Source organism: Ixodes scapularis, unplaced genomic scaffold, assembly GCF_016920785.2.
Source record: "Ixodes scapularis isolate PalLabHiFi unplaced genomic scaffold, ASM1692078v2 PGA_scaffold7__128_contigs__length_106722199, whole genome shotgun sequence".
Taxonomy (NCBI): domain Eukaryota; kingdom Metazoa; phylum Arthropoda; class Arachnida; order Ixodida; family Ixodidae; genus Ixodes; species Ixodes scapularis.
In genome coordinates, this window is record NW_024609882.1 from 41,425,416 (window position 1) to 41,444,234 (window position 18,819).

Below are 18,819 nucleotides of genomic sequence, written 5' to 3' on the forward strand. Positions count from 1 at the left end.
GTCAGGACGTAACGCTCAGGGATAATAACGGAGTTGAAGTTCAAGGTGATTTGTGCCCTTTTGTATTGAATGATGAGTTTGCTAAATCCTTTTCACTACCTATTACCTCTGACCATCCGGTTCTCCCAGTTTGTGAGTATCTGCAAATGAATCCAGTCATTGTTGATTGCGAGGGTATTACGAATATTATTGAAACCCTAAAAATATCAACTTCAGCAGGCATCGATAATATTAATACTAAGTTTTTGAAAAATACTAAAATGTATTCAAGCATCATCTTATCAAAACTGTTTACCCAATCACTTGAACGACAGATACTACCTAGAGACTGGAAAGTGGGGAGGGTGATTCCTCTCCACAAAGGCGGTGATAAACTTAATCCTTTGAATTTCCGTCCTATCTCCTTAACAAGCATCCCATGCAAAATACTTGAGCACGTAATATATTCCAATCTTATTAACTTTCCAGACTCGAACTCTTTTTTTCACCCAGCACAGCATGGTTTTCGAAAATTCTATTCATGTGAAACACAACTCCTAACTTTTACCCATGACCTTCACGTCGTTCTCGACCGGGGTTCCAGGACAGATTGCATATTCCTTGACTTCTCCAAAGCCTTCGATAAAGTACCCCATGTACTCCTTCTCCATAAACTTCGTAACTTAAACATAGATAACAACATACTCAATTGGATAGAATCGTTTTTAACAAATCGTTTTCAATTTGTTTGCGCCAACGGAATTAACTCATTATTATCAAGTGTTAACTCTGGTGTTCCTCAAGGTTCTGTGCTCGGTCCACTACTATTTCTTATTTATATTAACGATCTTCCTACGCATGTTTCCTCTTCCATCAGCTTGTACGCTGACGACTGTGTCATTTATAAAGAAATTATTAACGATTCTGACATTTCTGTTCTTCAAACTGATATAAACAACGTCACACAATGGTGCTCAGAATGGCATATGGAACTCAACACATCTAAATGTAGATCTATGAGACTGTCCAGGCATAATAACACTTGTCCATCCTAAAACATCATTAACTCCCCCCTAGTTTCTGTTACTTCCTATAAATATCTTGGTGTGCATCTAACCAATGACCTTTCCTGGAATTTACATGTCGAATATGTCACTAATAGCGCTAATCGCTTACTAGGTTACCTTAAAAGAAACCTTTCGCTTACTCCTGTTTCATTAAAGCTTCTAATCTATAAGACTTTAGTCCGTACTAAACTGGAATATGCAGCCTCTATCTGGGACCCCGGCATCACCCTTTCATCCGCTGTTGAGTCCATACAAAATCGTTCCGCTCGTTTCATCCTCTCGAACTATCATCGCACATCCAGCGTCACATCTATGAAAGCATCCCTTTCCTTGCCTAACCTCTCTCTTCGCCGGAAAATATCCCGGCTTTGTCTTTTTCAGAAGATTTTTCACTCTAATCCAACACTTCGTCAAACATTATTCTTAGAACCATCTTACATTTCGCTACGAACTAATCACCATCTAAAAGTGGGCGTCCCCCAGTGTAACACCTCATCTTTCAATGCCTCCTTTCTCCCTCAGACCTCAATAGATTGGAATCGCCTTCCTGCACCCATAGTCTCGATAACTGATGCTACTGATTTTAAAATTGCCATTACTAAGTTTTTTTATGTTCAATAACTTTTGTTTTATGTCTTGCCTTATGTATCGTTATACTCATATGTTTCCGTTTAAAAAAAACCACTCCTCTCTGTAATGCCTTCGGGCCCTGAGAGAACAATAAATGAAATGAAATGAAATGAAATTGTAAATGTCCACAGTGTCCTTTGCGCCGTGTAACAGAGAGCAAAATAAATCTTCAAAGGCAAGACGAGTTGTTTCATTCTTTTTAATATATTATTTATAAAATCAACGCAACCGATTAATCGATTAATTAATGGATTAAAGGGTGGCGATTAGTCGGGTTAAAATTTTTAATCGACGCCCAGCCCTAAAAAAAAAGCGTCTATATTTTTAGTGCTTGATATATGCAAGTACGTAAAACGACATTATAACAATTATTTATTATTCGTTGCTCCAATCTTTGTAAAACTCCACAAACATGCCTCCTCAAACAACTGTCCCCTAAATTGCGGATCAAATTAAATAAAGTTCGTGCCTTTATCAAATACGAGTGCTGAGAAATAAATTATGAAAGAAAAAAGGTTTTCACTTTTCGTTCAATTTCAGCACGCTGTATAAAAAAAAAAAAAAAAAAAAAAAAAAAACATTTTTAAGTTGTTTTTTTTTCTCGCGTCGCCTTCTCTTCACACCGTTTTTTTACCCAAAATACATTCCATTAGAGGTATTTGCGCTAGTTTAGAGTTTTAAGCCTATAAATATGCTTAAAAAGAGCAAACGCCGATGGTGGGTTTTGACGATTGTCGTGTGTGGCGTCTTTGAACCATTCTCAATCTCAAGGTATTCAAAAGAGAGCTTCTATATGTTTTATTGTTATATATATGCAAGTCGGTAAAACGATATTCCAACAACTATTTACCATTCGCCGATCCAATTTTTGTAAAATCCCCAAACATGCCTCCGCGAGCAACTGCAACCCAAACTGCGGTTGTTTTTTTTTTTTAGTCGACTATGTTTAGTATCGCTTTTAAAATAATATCACGTGTAAAAGTTTTTATTGTCGCAAATTAAACAAATTTTGTGCCTTTATCATGTACGAGTACTGAGAAATAAATTATGAAACAGAAAAGGTTTTCCCTTTGCGTTCAATTTCAGCACGCTATACAAGAAATACAAATTTTAATTACTTTCTTGCGTCGCGTTTTCTTCACACCCCTCTTTTATCCAGGATATATTACATTAGAGGTATATGCGCCTGGTTTTGAGTTTTAAGTCTCTCAATATGCTAAAAAATGTTTCCGTTCTGTTATCAACATGAATTTCGCATTAAAATATAAAATTTTTCATTTAAAAATCTAGATTTTCAATCGGAAGTGTATTTACTCTAATGTTTTACCATTTTATACTTTGATATTTTTAACGTAGTATAGATTATGTAACGCATAGGGTTTTAGGCTTGAGGCCCCTCCAATCATGGCACTGGCGGAAATTGTCTGAAAACCCGCTTTCGGCAGTTGCGATTTTATAGAATGTTTTTACGTCTAGAATTGCAAACTTGTTATTATACGCCTAACGACATCAATGTCTTCTATATGATTATTTTTTAAACGTCCCTTAGATTAATATAATAAAGAATAAAATATACAGCTATAACCGATAAACCCACCATCAGCATAAATTTGCTCTTTTTTAGGATATTTAGAGGCTTAAAACTCAAAACTATTGCATATACCTCTAACGGAATGTATGCTGTCTAAACAAAGGGTGTAGAAAAACGCAACGCGAGAAAAATGAAAAACAAATAATTTTTTTTTTATATTGAAATCGAACAACTGTTGAAATCGAACAAGAAATGAAAAACTTCTTTGTTTTATAATTTATTTCTCAGTACTCGTACGTGATTACGCCACAAACTTTGCATATTGTGGAAGGCAATGAAAGGTTCTACACGTGGTATTATTTTAAAAACAAAACTAAACATACTTGAACAAAAAAAGATCCAATGTTTAGGTCACAGTTGTTCACGAAGGCATGTTTGGAGATTTTTACAATGCTTGGATTGACGAATATTAAATAGTTGTTAGAATGTCGTTTTACTGACTTTCATATATATATATATATATATAACAATATAAAATATAAAAGCTCTATTTTGAATACTCTGAGATTGAGAGTGGTTCGAAAATGCCACACACTACAATCGTCAAAACCCACCATCGGCATTTGCTCTTTTTTTTAGCATATTTAGAGGCTTAAAACTCAGAAACAGCGAAAATACCTCTAACAGAATGTATTTTGGGTAAAAAGAGGGTGCGAAAAGAACGCAACGCTAGAAAAAGAAAAAAAGTTAAAAATGGGTTGTTTCTTTTATACACCGTGCTGAAATTGAACGAAAAGTGAAAACCTTCTCTGTTTCATAATTTATTTCTCAATACTCGTACATGATAAAGACAGAAAGTTTGTTTAATTTGGAATGCAATGAATGGTTCTGCACGTGGTATTATTTTAAAAGCCAAACTAAACATAGTCGTCTAAAAACAAAAAAGCGCAATTTAGGTCACAGTTGTTCGCGGTGGCATGTTTGGGGATTTTTACAAAGATTGGAGCGACGAATAATAAATATTAGTTATAATGCCGTTTTAAATAATTGCATAGATATCACACTAAAAAAATATAAACGCTCTCGTTTGAATACTTCGAGATTAAGAGTGATTAAAAAACACCACAGTCCACAATCGTCATAACCACATCGTTCTTTTCCGCTTCTTTGAGATTTGTTTTCTCAGAAACTAGGCATGTCAAGACATTGAAATAAAAACGATTGTTCTTCTTGGAACATGCGCCACAAAATATAAAAAATTGAAGCAAAATAAAAAATACGACTGCGCCTCGTTGCCTGAATCCAAATGAAACCGCCAATATATATTCCCAAACGACTTCGCTTTTTTTAATTTTTTTTAAGTCTATTGAAACTACAAAAGTTACGATAATGTCGAAAGAATGTTTTTACTCTATTCACCGTCAATATATATTTTGTTACTAGAATCACAGTCATTACCTTAAAACATCTCTGACTCACGGGCAATTTTACGCATATATTAGCGAGTTTTTAATAGCGTACCCAAAAGCTGTGTTTAAATAAATCAAACAGCACGTCATCGTGCTTCAATATCAACCGCGGTTTGGGTTTAATGCGTGTCCAATGGTGACGACGCTATTTTCTTTTACGTTAAAACTTTTTGGTGTAAGTCATTCTAGAGCTTTTTACTTTTAAATATCTGCACAATGTCATCAAAACAAGCTCGCATGTAAATCGATTGGTTGAATAAAAAAAAATTATGACATGTAAATTTACCTCATCATCTCATTTCTTAAAAGAGAGTAGGATAAAAATTAAAAAAAAAATTATCTCATCGCATATAGTCTAATATTCTTTTTTTTAGTTCATATCCGAACATTTAACTTGAAATCCAAACAGGGTTTTCAACAAAACAAACCTGATATCTCAAGTCATTTCTCAATCATTGATATTGATTGCGCTGGTATCAAACCAAACCACACGGCCACGCAAGTTGCCATTTGTTTTTCACACAAAGTTGTTCCTACGGAAAAATTTGTCTTTTATGTGAGAACGTGCCTTAATTCTTGCGCCGCAAAAAAAGGGAAAAAGTATCTATCGAAACAAAATATAAAGAATATAGGAAAAATGTGGTTTCTTTTTCTTCTCAGTTATATACCCACGCCTTCAGCTCCCCGCCACCATGCCCGCTATATATATATATATATATATATCAGTGTGTCGAACCGAAAAAAATACGGGCTCGGTTACGGTTCAGGTTCAGGTAAATTTATTTTGTTCCGGTTCAGTTCCGGTTCGATTAATTCGATCCGCGAACCGGTTCGGAAATTATAAATGACAAATTGCAATATCAAAATAAATTACAAATAAAACATCTGAAATCAGCACATACGAAACCGGATACATCGTAGTGTAAGGCTCAGGGATTTCTACCAGGAATGGTTTCTTTATGTGCACTCAAAGGTTATCTTACCGACGTTTACGCATTCGGACTTCATCTAATTGGGTCCGATGCAGTAGCTGTAAAATCCGCGACCTCCTTACAAACCCACTTACAAGTAGAACTCGCTAACTATCCCGCCACCTCGGCGTGTAAGCAATTGAAGGAACAGTGGGGAGAAAATACAGCTCTCTTTACTTGAACTAGGCTTCGGTAACTCAAATTAGACCCTTAAAGAAGTTTTCATTAAACAAGATACGGAATATGAAAAACACTTCACCGAACGCAACGCCAGAAGGACGTAATAGGATAAATATTAAAATAGAAGAGTTCGCTGTCTCACAAATATGTTAGCTTCTAAGTGCCTATACGAAACCGGATGCATTATTATCAAACTCCACAGCCTTTTCTTTTCTCATTCCGATGGAAGCAAGCTTCAAGAACTCGCGCGTTCTAGAAACGTGCTATGAAATGAGCACACGGCAGCATTTAGGATTTACGAGATTGTAAAAAAATAAAATCCCGTGACGCGATTTTTTTTTCACAGCTTTTTAATTTTCTTTCTTCCGTGCAAGCCGCGACCAGCGCAATACTGGTTCCTATGTCAAGATTCATGGATGCAGCGTTTGTCAAGATTCATGGATGCAGCGTTTATATTCCTAAAACTGAGTGGAGAAGAAAAATATGTAAGCGGGGTGTGTGTCAGTTGACGGCACTTAAAAAAGAAATGGCATTGATAGCACATTCATTGTCAACAGCGCGTGGCCGAACCGTTTTGACATGAGCCCGTAACCGTTATTTTTTTTCCGGTTCAGTTCCGGTTCGGGTTCATCGCGATAACAATATTACGGTTCGGGTTCGGGTTCAGTTCCGGAAAAAATACCGGTTCGGTTCCGGTTTTCGGTTCGGTTCGGTTCCGGTTCGACACCGTGGCCCGCTATATATATATATATATATATATATATATATATACCTTTCCCTCTCTTTTTCGTTATGACACCGAAATAAATGGTCGCGTGTCTGGCACCGCTTTGCAGAAAAGCAAAAACCCAAGCAAAAAATTTTGCGCAAGTCAGAAAGAACAGATATCGGTCAAGCCACAAAACACACGGACAAAAGAGCGATAGAAATGGCGAATAGAGTTATTCAAGAACACTTATGCTAATCAATATTTTTAGGGCGCTGGTTTTTAACTTCAAACATTATTTTAACTTCGGCCTCTCCGTCAGCTTCTTCCACTATGTTACTGTGCATAGTAAACACGACGGTAAATAAGTCTGCACTTAAACAAAGACGATATATTTATATGCTTTGTTTTGTTCAACTTTTTTACGGCAAAGACGACATATTTTCTAATGAACCTCTACGCTATAAGGAAGCTGCAAGTTAAAGAAAGCGAATGAGCGAGTAAGTCAACATGTGAAGGAATCGTCGAACTTCGCAACGCATCTAACAAATAGGAAGGTTGGTAAACAAACGTTCTGTGGCAAAGTAGTCAAAGGTACGAACGCGAGTGGGCCATCGCACTTTGAGCGCCGAGTAAAGATGTACACGCGCATTATTCTTTTCTTCAAAAACGCCAGGGAACGAAGTACTTATGTACAAAAAGAGCTCCTTTTGCATTTCATGTTGTGCTTTGTTTATTTCTCTTTCTATATATATCTTTTCTTTTTTTTTTTCCCCCACTTAGGTTAACAATTATTGTGGTTCAGATTTGAATTGACCCACGACAGGGGCTTCACCTCAGCATGGGTATGCTTGCGGTGAAGCACGCTTCTGGGTGTCTACTTCAGGACCTTTTCCAGGGTTTGCTCCTTTATTAAACAATCAAATATCGCTGTGTCTGTCATCGTCAATATCTGTATTTCTTCATGACTGGTATGTTCGATTAGTAGCGATCATAGCTGGGGTGCACCATAAGTGCACCATACGCACACGTCGTCATCTTAATTAGTGCCAACTAAGCCTCTACAAAAGTAATTTACCGGTAAGAGAACGTGATCCTCATTTCGGCTATTACTGCTCCCAAGAAAATCTTCACGTTGATAGGCTTTAAACAAACATTGTTTTAATTTATTCGTACTATCTTTGTTTCTTATTATTATTCGTGAGGCCCAAATTGATTTATAGGCTTTCAAATATATTGTTTCTCTCGAATCAAATGGTCCCATGTATGCACTACGTTCAGTGCCGTTGAGAAGTTTTGCTTTTTCTTTTATCAAACAGCAATATTTCTCAGAAATGTATTATCTTGTCAGTTGGGCATTAATTGAAAATATTTTATTCAGAAGCACCAAAATTTCAAATAATCGAAGTTTCTGTAGCCAGTAGTCTATACACCAACTCAACTCTGTTACGTCACGCCGCGAAGTGGCTCACTTCCGGTCTGGGAGTGTGGGGGGAAGTCGACATGCGGGACGGGCATTCTTGTGTTGTTTTGTAAGAATCCACACTAAAAAAAGTTGCCTTGTCGTCGAAATGCCGCGACTCTGTTCGAAAAGGGCTGGGAAAAGCGTGTCGATAAGTTTTCGTGTGTTTTTTGCCTGCTCGGTTCGTCCGAGGACGTGGATAGGTGCCATGAAAAGAGAAAACCAGACATCATCGGACCACGATTGCTTGTGCTGAAAGCAATTTGGGTTGAATTCATGGATACTTGAGGTCGTCAGATATATTTATTTTGTTCCAACAAGAACGTGGGAAAACTACAAAGTTGTCCGGAACACCGGCGCATCACGTTCAATGCGTCGTCAAGTTCAAATGACCGTCTGATCGTTACAACTGTTGTCTGCTCTTTCAAACTGGTTCAAACTGCCGGCTGTTCGTTCGAACTAGAGTTGCTGTAGACCAAACGTTGCAAAAAGAAGTAAGTTCCGGCCTTAAAAAACTAAGTTTGAAGGTTGCTTGGGGTAAGTACGCTCGATGTAAATAGTAGACACAAGGAGATGTTGACAATTGTTACCAGTGGCGATCACTTTCTTGTTATGCCTTGTTCACTCGGTTCAATTCTGCTTGCTATTTTCAGTATCGACATCGAGCATTGCAGCTACCGTCCACGTTTTTGCGGCCCGACCGACGCCGCGACTGAAAATATCAAAATATCATCGTGGGAATCAGACTTTAGCGTCCATTCCGCAGCGTTCGCGAGGAATGCATTGCCGCACGTCACATTTTTACACAAAGTTTCGCGGAGTAAGGAGCCTTGTTAGTATCTTTCAGGCCACAAAAGTAGTAATAAATTGCTTGAAAGACGTATATTCAACTACTCCAACGCGAAAAAGAGCATTGGGACTCATGCCGACACCGACAATATCGATTTCCAATGGTGTGTTGAGGCGGGACGCGGCGCTTTTCGCCCATACCCCGTGGCGCAAGCCCGGCGCCTCCGGCTTGCCGCTAGGCTCTCTCCAGTTTCTTTGTAAACATGAGTCGGTGTATAGAACCAGTTAACACGTCCCCGAAAATTGAGAAGGACGCACGCCAACTTAATGTAATGACGAAGAAAACTGCAATCTGAGTTTTATTTCTAGCCTAGGCTTAAATGGCCCATAATATAGATAATTGGAAGAACATAAAGACACAAGGATGTAAACAGCTTAAACGTGAATGTGGGCACGTGTGTTAGGCTAGCCCGGATGCGGAACCGATTTTATTTTTGTGTGTGCGTTATGTTCTTCGCATTACTTCTGTTATCCTTAACGGCCGCTCTCCATTCCAAATATAAGTGTTAAATGGTAGGTTTAACGTTGTCACTGGGCAAACATTGTTGTTCACCCGTGCACTGAATTGAAAGCAGAAACGCAGTCAAGCGTCGCTTTTATTTTTCGCGTTCTCGGCCAGTGCGTCGCGACAAACGCTGCCGAAACTACCATACCTAGAGCTCGCATTACGAACATCGCCCACACTGCCCGGGCTTATGGCACATATCCATCGCTTGGTGTATGCGTAGCCGGCGTCAGAACCATTCTCTTTCCCTCTTTCTCACTTTCTCTCGCTCCCGTTCCGCTTCCCGCTTTTCCCAGAAAAATCCGTTCCTCATCAACACTAGGCTTAACGTGCGCGCCCACATCCACATCTAAGCTGATTACATCCTGCCGACCATTTTTCTCCGAAAATCAAAGCTCCCCGCAACGTGTGCTCAACGTTTAGGACAGTATGACCCCGAACCAAGCTATTCCGTTTCACGCAACCTGCCTTTTAATGCAGAATTGCATTCTTAGAGAAACGAACTCTAATTAAGCATCGAATTTGGGTAAGTGAAGCGTGGCATGGTCGGACCGAGTTCACCGGCTGCCAAAAACATGCGCCGCGAGCTCCGCCAACCCACAGTGAAACCATAAAAAAATGAAAGCCGTTTGCGACTCCCTGTAACGCCGAATTAGAGCGCAGCTCTTTAGGAGGAGGAGGGAAGGGTACTGAGGAGAGGGTATACCCCCTCCCTCCTCCTCACCTCCTCATCCTGCCCGCTGCTCATCCCTCCGAGCGGCGTCGGCGTCACCGTCGCCGTTGGCGTAACCGTGAGGTCACCTGACCCTCATGACGTCGCGTGACCCTCGTGACCTCACTGGGGTCACGTGACCTCACGGGCGTCTCGGGACCTCACGGGGGTCACATGACCTCACGGGGTCACGTGGCCTCACGGGAATGACGTGACCTCATGGGGATCACATGACTTCATGGGGGTCACGTGACCTCACGGTTATGGCGACAGCGAGGGCGACGCCCCTCAACCCGGAAACGGGCGCCTAAGAGCTGCGCTCTAAAAAATAACGAAGCATGAGAGGACTCCCACAAGCTTCGAGAAGGTTTCGCCAGCCGCCTAAACTTTAAAAACAACAAAAAAATATATAAAACGGCCACACATAGTGTGCTGGAATTGGCGGCGGTAGCTGCCGCATTGTGGAAAAGCATGTACAAGGAGATTTGCCTTCGGCCAGTGTACAGTAAAATGTTTGCAATGGGTTATTTGCTTTCAGTGGAATTGATGTAAGAGACGTGTGTGAGGAGATACGTGCTTTGGAAGTATAGTGCAAGATGATGCATGTGTTAAAAAACAGGCGGATACGTATCTTTTTTTTGTCTGTGTTTATTTATTGAAGCGTTGTTGTTGTTGTTGTTGTTTTTAGAAGAGGCGCGCCCGTGACTGCGTCTGCGTTGGACGAAGCGAAAGTATAAACGCGAGCAATTTTGTAGAGGCGCAAAGACCAAACAAGAACGGAGCCTGGGCGGCGCCAGTGGGGAGGCGGGGAGGCGAGGGAGCATGTCCGCACAGCTTGACCGCATGGCTAATTCACAACGGCAGCTGCCAGAGGAGGAAAGGGGGGGGGGGGGGGAGCTAGCGAAAACGTTTTTCCGCCATCACATGGGTTTTTAGGAACAGTGACGGCCTACATGCGGGAGGGGAAGGGGGGAGTAGGAGCGTAAGAGTGCCGTTTCGTGTGTGAAGAACATCGAACAGAGGGAGAGCAGTGCCTCTTCTGTAGATTGAGGTTTTGTGTCCGTACGTGAGCAAATTTGGCCGGGAAAGAGCTCTAACAGCCACCGCTGTAAAACGCCGCAAAAGAAGGACGCGTCGAAGCTGACATAGCGTTGCGCGTGTAAAGTTTCAGACCGGAGTTATGGCGTCCGCTGTGTTCCTCATTAAACGCAATTTCTCATATGAAGGTTTGGTAAATAAATTTAAACAAAACTGAAATTCCTGCGATTATTTTTTAATCTTCTTTTTTTTACGTATTTTTTATATTACATATTTCCAGACGCCCTAACAAAAAAAAAAAAGAAAAAGCACGTTCCTTGGCAACGGCGACATTGCACACGTCACCAGTTCCAATTACATTAAGACGGTCTGTCGACAGCAAATAGCACTTCGTAATCGCGTTCGCGTCAGCAGTCGTAACTTCCATAGTCAACGATAGCCTAAATAGAGCAGGGCGTGGCGGCCCCGTGCATCCCATTATCGCTAAGCACCCGATGATATTGCAGCATTAGCCGACAAGAACTCCAAGCAATAAATCACGGCGCAAGGAGTGTTAACTAAGTAAGCCACGTACCCTGCGATTATTGAGCCCTTGGTGACGATAGCCCACATAACGAGAATCGACCTTCAACGAGGATCATCTACGTCTTCGTCCAAGCAAACAATCATTGCAGATTGGAAAAACTGTAAGTAGCCGCAAGTATATTACCGCAACTCAGTCACCAAACAAATTTAGACAAAAAATGGGGTTTTCAGAAATCACTAAAATTGGATTATTTGCGTTCGAGGTCGGCCTATTAAGTTCCACTACGAAGCGTTGCACGGGCCTTAGTTGCCACAGAAACCGTCTTTTTTTTAAGCGTTTGTAAGTAATCATAACGGTATCGGTCGTATTCAGACGAAAATATTTAACTCGGCCCGACTCGTAACACCATATTTCGGGCAAACTCAATAGAGGGCAACTGCTACAACCATAAACATTTTAACCGCGCAAGAATTTTGTGAAATTACGAGTGCGGAAGTTGCGTGGTAACAAAGTGCCCCGTCAGAAAACATATGTTGGTGAACAACTTGTGAACAGGACGTTCATCAATGAAAGTCTTGCCGTCGAGGAGTGTTCCGAAACCTATGTCATCCGAAAAAGCCTACACAAAGAACGTATCGACGCAGAACGCCTTGAATAAGCACACGTCAACGAAAAGCTTGTCGACGACAAACCTGTCCGCACAAACATTTCACAGTCAGTCTGCAGACAATAAGCTTGAGGGCCGAGTCCTGTACGGTGAGGTATACCTTGTGTAGGAGTGTCCACGTGGGAAGCAGGGATATTTGAGCGCACGGCGTCGAAGAAACAGAGTCCGACGACTCGACCTCGGAGGCACGCCTGCCAAGTGCGGGAGCCCCGCACTCTGAGTCTTCGAAATTCGATCGGAGGAACAGAGGGCGCTGAGATCCGTGCCCGCGAGCATCGACGGCTCCCGGTACCAAGCGACTTCTTTAGTGGAGCGCGCCGTCCGAATATTTTCTCTTAAGATGTACACCACTTTTGCCGGCTTCTCCGCCGCACCTCTTTCAGGAATTCTGAATGACGTCGAACTAGCATTGGCTGCATCGCTTCGATCGCTATCCATTTCTCTAAAGTTCTATTTAATGACACGAACATCCTGGTAATAATATGACACTAAGTAAGTTAAGAGCCTAAGAATTAATAAATCTCCCTTTTTTTCTTTTCTTTTTTTTTGGGGGGGAGGTTGGGGGGAGACATACGCAAACGTTTGTGACATAAGTATATAACGATTAATAAACATCTAGACGAAAGAAAAAAGTTTGCTCAAAACATGCCTGTTTTTAGTGACGACGTGAACATTTTTTTTTTTTTTTTGCAATTTTTAACGAAACAATACTGGGCCTCTCTCAAAACGTCAACCAAAGTTTTGAAAAGTTTATTTCTCAGTGTCGATGCATAAAAGACTGGGAGTTTCATTTGTGGAAAAAAGTGCTTAGTGTATTTAGAGGATAACGTTCATGTGTTTAGATGAATTGTCAGGAAAAAACTTGTCAGTTGTGTGGCTTGTTGCGATAAAATATATTAAATTGCATAAAACTGCTTTTTTCATTGCCCTCCTCCATCGATAATGCACTGTCTTGTTGATAAAAAAAACTAGTATTATTATTATTCTCTAGTAAGGTCACAGCTGGAGTACGCCCCGATTGTGTGAAATGGAATTTCCCAAACTAATTCTGTGGGGATTGTACGAGAAATAAGTTCATTTCCTTTATGAAGCATTGTTACGTTAAGCAGGATGTCCCTCGTAAGAATTAGGAAAATGTGCTAATACTTTTTTAAATTTCTTAACCTGCACTGGCGTCGGCAGAAAGCACAGCCTAATTGATTCGCCATACCTATAGTCTCAAGTGAGTCTTAGCGTTCCACGCGTACGTACACGTCTTCAGTCATCATTTTATAATTCTCGAGCTTTTAATCGACTAGTACCAATCCTCAGGTTGGCTGAATGCTATAATCGTCACTCGGAAGTACATGATATATTTGACTCGTGCTATAAGGCTTTCAATCAATTTATTTTAAACCTGTTCATGACTGAGCAGGACTGAAAAGTGCTGAATGCCCAACTGTGTCAAATTAATTTTTTTGCAATATGTATGCGTTGCAGATGTCTCCCTGCTTCCCATTTACTATGCACAATTCAACTTTCCTTCGAACACATGATTCTCGCCAGCAGAATTCCTAGCTTTGTTACCACTCTGCATTTGTGGAGTCTTGTGTAAAATTGTATTTTTTGCGTTTTTTCTTGTTTTTATTAGTTCGTAGTTTGAAGCCTGCCAACATTAAAACCGCGAGGTTGTTCCTGGACACTGTAATAAACATTTATTGATTGTTATTATGATTGTGATTATATTTGTTATTATAATTGTTTCAGTCATTATTATTATCATTAATATTATTGTTGTTGTTGTTGTTGTTGTTGTTGTTGTTGTTGTTGTTGTTGTTGTTGTTGTTGTTGTTGTTGGTGGTGGTGGTGGTGGTGGTGGTGGTGGTGGTGGTGGTGGAGGTGGTGGTGGTGGTGGTGTTGGTGTTGGTTGTAGTGGTGGCGGTTGTACTGTTGTAGGCTGCCATGTTAACGTCGCTTCCGAAAATTGTTCATCTACTTCAGCATTCCATCATGCACATAACTTGCACAGCAACATTTTTCAACGAGTGTCGTTGATAAAAATTCACACATCTAATACATTCGGTTTTTTGTGGGTTTTTTTTTTTTTTTCAACCGCACTGATCGTTACACGTTGGGGACAAATTGATCATTTAACAAAATTGAAGTGAAAATAGTTTCGATAGAATTACTTGTAACATTTGCACAGATGATGAAGCATTGACTGCTGTGGCATAAAAACAATTTTCCCAGGGACCTTTAAAGTTAGTGCACCAGACGTTTCCACTAAAAAGAAAAATTGTAAACCTCTCATGTCTATAAAATTATGAAGAAATAGAAAAAGTTGCTCGAGTTTCTTTGTTTTGCGAAATAAAATACAAATTAAATCTTAACGCGTCTGCGTATGATTAAATTTATTGGCTATTCAGCAGGGTAAAACTAAACAATATTAACGATGAGCCATACTCTCTTGGCCTACTAAAACATTAATTTATTTGGTTGTACGTCGGAGTGCTTCAAAAATGCTTGAAACGTCCCAGAAAAACTGTACGTGGAAGGTTACATGAGCCGCTTTGATTTTGAGCACAAAAACCTGCGATACGCCACCACTCATGTAGAACAGTTTATTTATTTTAAATCAAGGACACCCCTACCCCCCTACCCCCCCCCCCGGCCCTTTTTCTCGATTGACGCAAAAACTGAACAAATAAAGTGGTACCGAAGTCGCAGGAAGTTGTCAGAAGCCATCACAGCCATTATATTTTTTTTTCTCACCTTCTGTACTGTTCTAACACGCGACACAAAATAAAACATGAGCAGGTCTGCACGCAGTGTCCCAACTACAACAAGGACAAACAACCAGAAGTGTGCATTAGGACAAGCCCCGAATTCTGGGTGATCACAAAAAAAAAAAAAAAGCCAAACCCAGGCAAATGTTGTTGTTGTTGTTGTTGATTGTTTGGTGGGAAAGGGGGGGGGGGCGTACGCATACTAAACACATTTTCGGAACTCTAAAGCTTTACTCTCCTCCACATTCTGTTTAATATTTTTAAATTCAAAATAGCTGTTAATAAAATGACAAATAAGCATTCTGCCAAAACCGACATTTAGGTTTTCCGCGCTTTCCGGTGGGGTGACGTCACAAGTTGTTTTACCTGCAAGTAGAGCAGGGAGGCCAAGTATTCTACCCATTTTGTTTCGTTTGGGTGGCGTGAGTTTCCCCTGCACTGATTTCGCACCCTCAAACTTTTTGTAGCCCCCTTCGGGAACAGCCCGTACTGACCCCTTTTTACTACATGAATGCATGGATGTTAATGGCTGCACCCTTTATAATGTGTGGTAGCTTGCGCCACCTAACGTAGAAATCAAAAGCGTGATTCATTCCCTCGTCCTTCTATGCCAATTTTCTCACACCCTGCATTTTTCAATCACCTGGCATTGTGGAATTTTACGTCACGTTTTTGTGTTACCAGTAGAGCCTCTCAACCTCCAACACTAAATTTCAAAAATTAATACCTTTGCGAGGAAGAGAAAGATTATTCTCACTTGTACTTTGTGTTACTAGGTCAGATACTGAAAATCGGAACAGTCTTGTGTTTGTCTTCCGTGTTTTAACACGGAAGACAAACACAAGACAACCACGTTCTTCGTAAAAAGACGTGGTTGTCCTGTGCTTGTCCTCCGTATTTTATCCTTTCCCTTTTAAGTTTTCATGTTCAACTCGCTCGCTTTTACCACTACTAGGTCAGATGTTTCTAAATATACGCGGATCCGATTTCGAGGAAAATCTGTCACTAAAATGTTTGCCGAAAAAATACTTTCCGACGTTCAAAGATCGTCAGGCAAAGTCGCTCTCGCTCGAAGTTATGGCCACAAAGCCTCTGCAAAAAACATCCACAAACGGATGGCCCCCAGTTAGCAATACATCGCAGCTGCTTCGTTCATTTTACGCACAGCTGTCTTTCTGTCGTCCCTTGTCCCCGCTTGAATGGCATTCCGAAATACCCGCGTGTTCCAACCAGCCGCTGCTGATGTCAACGTAAGTAATGGCGGCAAGCGAAAAAATGTCAGTAATTTGGTTGCAGTAATTAAACGAACGTTCGGCGTGTGGGTTGTCATTCCCTCTGCGAGCCGTCCTCCCACTTCTCTTTCATCCTGCCATTATCGTCTGCTCCGTTTTTTTCTTCTTTTTTTTTTCTTTTCTTTTTTTGCGGGGCAAGGTTAGAAGAGCATCCCTCCGCTCCAAATTTTCTCTCCAATCTTTTTTTCAACTCTGCCTATCGGAATCGACCTGCTCCTGCCTGCAGATGAATCATTAGTAGATTTTAACTCGCGCGATTGATTCGAACTCGTGAATGTAGAAGGTGAAATATATTAAAGAGTACCGACCCCACAACTCATAGGTCACGCGTACTGCCTGCATCCATCTGGCTATCGAGTTGGCTTATTTCGACCTCTTGTTGGTGAAGTCTTTAGATAACAGCTTCCCACAAGCAGCGACATTCTTTAAAGCGCCAACTACGTGACGGAGCAGGTTTTAGGAAGCGAATGGCGACACACAGCAGAAGTTTCAACTGAATGCCGCCGTTTTGTTCCAGCAGATCGTGCTTTTTCATATGTAATGGTTGGCGTTACTTGTAAAACAAGTATCAAGGGTCTTTAGTTGTTCATATATCTAGTTATACAGGCAACAAGATTTATGAACGACAAGTTCATTTGATGGGAGTATCGTGACCTTTATTGTCGAAAGAAAAATAAAGAGCGACTTACATCACACCCGTGCAGAAAAGTATATTCCAAGTCTGCAGAAACGTGCTTCTACAAGGGACATAGGATCTCGTTAGGACGTGAACAGCTCCTATTGCGGTCCTAGCACCATCCTACGCTGCCGCTATAGGAAATTGGCCGTAGACGTCCTATGAACATCCTACGCGCTTTCTAGGTCTATGGCTTGTGTAGCGACATCCTAGGGTCGATCTATAGAGAAGAAACTCTAGGATCTGCATGGGACTGTGACATGTCTAGCCCGCTTACGTTGACACATGAAAGCGGATAGTGCATTCGACCGCAATAAATTGGCGCTACAAATGTCTTACAGCGTCTACAGCTAATTTTCAATAAGGAGTACCTAGGATGGGCCTAGGACTGCTATAGTCGAAGTAGCATAAGAGGCTTACTTCCTACTGAAAAAGAAAAGCACTAAAATTCAAACGTGTGCCAAACTGGTCGACCCGTTTGAATTAAACGGGGCGCAAACTTATCGACCCCTTTGGATCAAACGTTATTATGGGATACAGGTACCCGCTTAATGCGTAGTCCCCTTTGATGTGGAACCCATTTTATACGGGCGCCCGTTCGACTTGGCACGTGCCCACACTTTTGAATGCGCCTTTTGGATATCCAGGAAAATTATTCGTTAGCCTTAAATGGGTACTTTCTGAAAGGTTGGATATCTTAAACTTATTTAAAACGTCCCGAAATTGATAACGTTATAATAACATAAAATAAACCGGTAAAACAAATGTATTCGCACAAGTGTTTGCAAATGCGCAGGTAAAAAGACACAAAATTCTGTTTTCAAATCTCCTAGAAGATTATTACATACAGTGTATTCCGCAGACAAGTACTAACGTGCAAGCGATCTGTGAGATGTGAAGAGGTGCTGCTGAGCTTTTATATTATTGAGAAGACTACAGAGCAAACAAGATGCGGGGTAATTCCAGGCCATAGTGTCTATTCTCCAGACAAGTGCCTATTTAAATACCTTACTCAAGATATTGTACTTCAAATGATTTTTGGAAGTGTCTGAATATCTTGCGAATACATTTCCTCTAGAGTATCCATATTTCTCGCTATCTTGCACTCGGTATCTCAAATACATGTCGTAACCTTGGAAAATATTTGTCGCCAGAACAATCTACGGCACTAAGGATCGTCAGATGTCAGGTCAAAGCTGAAACGATCGCAGACTTTGAGGCAGGTGACCAAACAAAGAACAGGAAACAAGGCACGAGTAAAACGCAATCTCCGAATGCCAACAAAAGACCAAATGGATAGTTTAAAGTAGGCTCGCATTTATCTGTTCTCCTGTCCTGTTTTTTTTTTTATTGTTTACGTTGTCTTTGGACAGCAGTTATGCTTGGAGCTATAGCAAAGTGCTGAAGACGTCATTGGAATTTTAAGCTTTTAGTCTTAAGCTAGAGTGGTTCCATCAGCGGGAGATTTTGACTCCAACGCTTTGTACTGTAGCAATAGACCATTCTCAGAAATCTGCGGCTCAGCGTATTCTGGTATGAACATACGCGAGCACGTTTTCTAGTAAATATTGTATATAAAGATGAATCAAGATTAAGAGAGTATACCGTCTCTCCCAATGTTGCTATTAGGCGGCGAAAAATTTTTCGCATTGAACGCGCCTTAATATTGCATTCTTTTTTATCAATATTTCGAAAAGACCGGCTTCTTTAGACCATTAAACTGATATTTTCCGTTTCCCAGGCAGATTTTTAACTGTGTGTCATCAAAAAGGAGAAGGAAATTATCGTCCTAAA